This window comes from Coregonus clupeaformis, chromosome 9 (genome assembly GCF_020615455.1).
Source record: "Coregonus clupeaformis isolate EN_2021a chromosome 9, ASM2061545v1, whole genome shotgun sequence".
NCBI lineage: Eukaryota > Metazoa > Chordata > Actinopteri > Salmoniformes > Salmonidae > Coregonus > Coregonus clupeaformis.
Genome location: NC_059200.1, coordinates 24,617,011 through 24,621,471, shown reverse-complemented (window position 1 = coordinate 24,621,471; position 4,461 = coordinate 24,617,011).

Here is a 4,461-nt window from a genome sequence, read left to right as displayed (position 1 = left end):
GTAGTTGAATAAACTCTCCTCACTGCTACTGAATAGAATTGTGCAACTTCATTAATTTGAGAACATCCCTATCACAGCACAACACATCCCAGCACAACACATCACAACACAGCACATCACAACACAACACATCACAACAAAACACATCACAACATAGCACAACAAAACACATCACAACACAACACAGGGTAATGACACTATACAGTACAATAGCAGCAGGACGTACTGTACAATGTGTGTGTGTGTGTGTGTGTGTGTGTGTGTGTGTGTGTGTGTTAGGCTACCTCTTGATAAAAAGGGACATACTGTAGGGATAAGAAAAGGGGTTTAGGGATGAGAAAACTTGAGCTGCACAATTTCACATCTGTCTCCAGTCTAAGAATAGCAGCAGCCTGTCTGTCTCTGGGGTTGGGGTTTGGGTTGATACAAACCCAGTTACAGGGTTCAGTCTGAGCTCACCAACCACACTATTATGTGACTCAGTCCAGGGTCTCCAGCAAACGGATGTGGGCTGTCCAAGTATTACTTCTATGCTTAGCCTATCACACTGGTGCCTTTCGCTGATCCAGAACCTCACTTCTGTGGAAGGCCTTTGTGATAACTCGACCAATCAGAAGAGAGTTTAGTCTGTGGGTGTCCTACAGTATCTCTGTCAACTACTTGAATGGAGTACACACCAGAAAACACCAAAAGACTGAAGAGACATGCAAGTGACCACACAGAACACCTGTGGTATCTGGGTACAGAAACGATGTCTCACTTTCTCACTGCTGTCTGTTGATGAAGCTTCTAACTAGATCCTTATGTTTGTCCATGTAAGGAGCAGCTTTGCACTGCTGCAGCCATCTTGAGTAGACTTGAGTTTAAGACTGAATCGATGAAGAATGCACTCCTGACCGCACGTCTAGCTGCTTGTTATGCAACACAGCAGCAGTACAAGCAAAAAAGTTTTATAGATACATTTCCTGGTTTCCCTGTCTCCATCTGTGGTACAACTCTTAGTCAGGAGTTTCTTCAGTGGCTAGCTAGGTGTTCACTGCGGGAGTCTGGACTAGCGGAGTACTTGGAAATCACAAATGCTTTGAAATCTCCAAATGGAACAAGCCTTCTGTGATGAGTGTGATAGAAGGAGTCAGGCGCAGGAGGGTAAATCACTGAATACAGAGTTTATTCCGTCGCACACAAATGCGCTGGATAGCGACACACGGAAACAGGCACAGGGGAAACTATCTACCCTGGCAATACACGGTATGGGATACTCCAACAATATACAGGCACAGGGGAAATATCTACCCCGGCAATACAAACGGAGAGTAGCTCCACCGAGCTACACTACTCTCACAAATAACAATCACCCACAAGGAAAGGGGGGCAGAGGGAACACTTATACACGGACTAATGAGGGGAATATGAACCAGGTGTGTGTAATTGACAAGACAAGATAAATGGAATGATGATATATGGAGCGGCAGTGGCTAGAAGGCCGGTGACGACGAACGCCGAAGCCTGCCCGAACAAGGAGGGGAGGCAGCCTCGGCGGAAGTTGTGACAACTTCACGCTCTTAAAAGCCACAAAGAATAATAAAAAAGAGAAAAACAAACATTATTAAGCCTCCTGTTTGTTCATCTCTGCCAAATGTGACGAGTAGTTTGGTGACAGACATGTTGATGACCTCCGGCCGTGTGTTCTGGATTGTCTCGCGGTGTGTTGGCACCGGTGACTGTGTTGGCCCCGGTGACCGTGCTGGGTTTGTTAAAGCTACAGTCTGAGATCTGGGAATCTGATCAATGGTCATTTCAATGAATGATATACAGTTGAAGTCGGAAGTTTACATACATCTTAGCCAAATACATTTAAACTCAGTTTTTCACAATTCCTGACATTTAATCCTAGTAAAAATTCCCTGTCTTAGGTCAGTTAAGATCACCACTTTATTTTAAGAATGTGAAATGTCAGAATAATAGTAGAGAGAATTATTTATTTCAGCTTTTATATACACTCAATTAGTATTTGGTAGCATTGCCTTTAAATTGTTTAACTCGGGTCAAACGTTTCAGGTAGCCTTCCACAAGTTTCCCACAATATGTTGGGTGAATTTTGGCCCATTCCTCCTGACAGAGCTGGTGTAACTGAGTCAGGTTTGTAGGCCTCCTTGCTCACACACACTTTTTCAGTTCTGCCCATGTCACGCCCTGGCTCTGGGGACTATGTTATGTTGAGCCAGGGTATGTAAGTCTATGTTTGTATATCTATGTGGGCCTGAGTGACTCCCAATCAGAGGCAACGAGTGTCAGCTGGTTGTCTCTGATTGGGAGCCATATTTAACTATCGGTCTTTTCACTTTGTGTTGTGGTTTCTTGTTCCGTTAAGATTTGTTCGTGTTGTAACCTTAGACGTCACGCATCGTTGGTTATTGTTTTGATCGTGTGATCAGTTAATAAATATATATTATGTTCACCTTCAACGCTGCGCATTGGTCCTCTCTCGTAGACGAGCGTGACAGCCCACAAATGTTCTATAGGATTGAGGTCAGGATTCCAATACCTTGACTTTGTTGTCCTTAAGGCATTTTGCCACAACTTTGGAAGTATGCTTGGGGTCATTGTCCATTTGGAAGACCCATTTGCGACCAAGCTTTAACTTCCTGACTGATGTCTTGAGATGTTGCTTCAATATATCCACATAATTTTCCTTCCTCATGATGCCATCAATTTTGTGAAATGCACTAGTCCCTCCTGCAGCAAAGCACCCCCACAGCATGATGCTGCCACCCCGTGCTTCACGGTTGGGATGGTGTTCTTTGGCTTGCAAGAACCCCCCTTTTTCCTCCAAACATAACGATGGTCATTATGGCCAAACAGTTCTATTTTTGTTTCATCAGACCAGAGGACATTTCTCCAAAAAGTACGATCTTTGTCCCCATGTGCTGTTGCAAACCGTAGTCTGGCTTTTTTATGGCGGTTTTGGAGCAGTGGCTTCTTCCTTGCTGAGCGGCCTTTCAGGTTATGTCGATATAGGACTTGTTTTACTGTGGATATAGATACTTTTGTACCTGTTTCCTCCAGCATCTTCACAAGGTCCTTTGCTGTTTTTCTGGGATTGATTTGCACTTTTTGCACCAAAGTACGTTCATCTCTAGGAGACAGAACACGTCTCCTTCCTGAGCGGTATGACGGCTGCGTGGTCCCATGGTGTTTATACTTGCATACTATTGTTTGTACAGATGAACGTGGTACCTTCAGGCATTTGGAAATTGCTCCCAAGGTTGAACCAGACTTGTGGAGGTCTACAATTTTTTTTCTGAGGTCTTGGCTGATTTCTTTTGATTTTTCCATGATGTCAAGCAAAGAGGCACTGAGTTTGAAGGTAGGCCTTGAAATACATCCACAGGTACACCTCCAATTGACTCAAATGATGTCAATTAGCCTATCAGAAGCTTCTAAAGCCATGACATCATTTTCTGGAATTTTCCAAGCTGTTTAAAGGCACAGTCAACATAGTGTATGTAAACTTCTGACCCACTGGAATTGTGATACAGTGAATTATAAGTGAAATAATCCGTCTGTAAACAATTGTTGGAAAAATTACTTGTGTCATGCACAAAGTAGATGTCCTAACCGACTTGCCAAAACTATAGTTTGTTAACAATACATTTGTGGAGTGGTTGAAAAACGAGTTTTAATGACTCCAACCTAAGTGTATGTAAACTTCCAACTTCAACTGTATAAACATTGATTATTGAAGAAAGAACGTATAAATGCTTCATGAGCTCAGTAAAACTGTCTTATCCCATCAAGTCCCAAAATATAAGGTTGTTTTACTCCATTGTTTGTAACAATGTCTTCAAAATGTACTACTAAAACTACCATCTTGATCTCATGGATTGTTAGTCCTTGCATTGATATAACTCATTACATTTCTCCAGTCCCATCCCTGAGCTTTATAGCAAAACCAAGAATTTTGGATTGTGGCTTTAATTTGGGTTTCCAGATCGCTCATTTCCTGTCGAAAGCCTGTAGATTAAAAGGAAGCCGGGACGTAGGGGAAAGGTGTTGCATCTGAACCCCTGAAAACCTGAAAGAATCCCTAACAGTGTTTGGGAGGAGGAGGTGTGTGCCAATAAAAAGCCTCCTGACTGCCAGGAGTCAGACTTTATTGCTGTACTATTAACACACGTTTTTCTCTAAAGTCTGAAGAGTGGCACAGATCAAAAAGTCACAATTTTTTTTGTCTGGCTTGTTCGCTGCCCATAACGAGGTCCTGAACCATGGAAGAACCACTGCATGCATACACACACACACACACACAGAGACACAGACACGGACACGGAAACACACACACACCAACAAACACAAACACAAACGCACACACACATCCATGGGAGCCAATACGGTGGAGAATGTCTTGGTCACTCCTCTGCATGTGGCTGTCTGAAGAAAGCTTAAACCATCTCTGGCCCT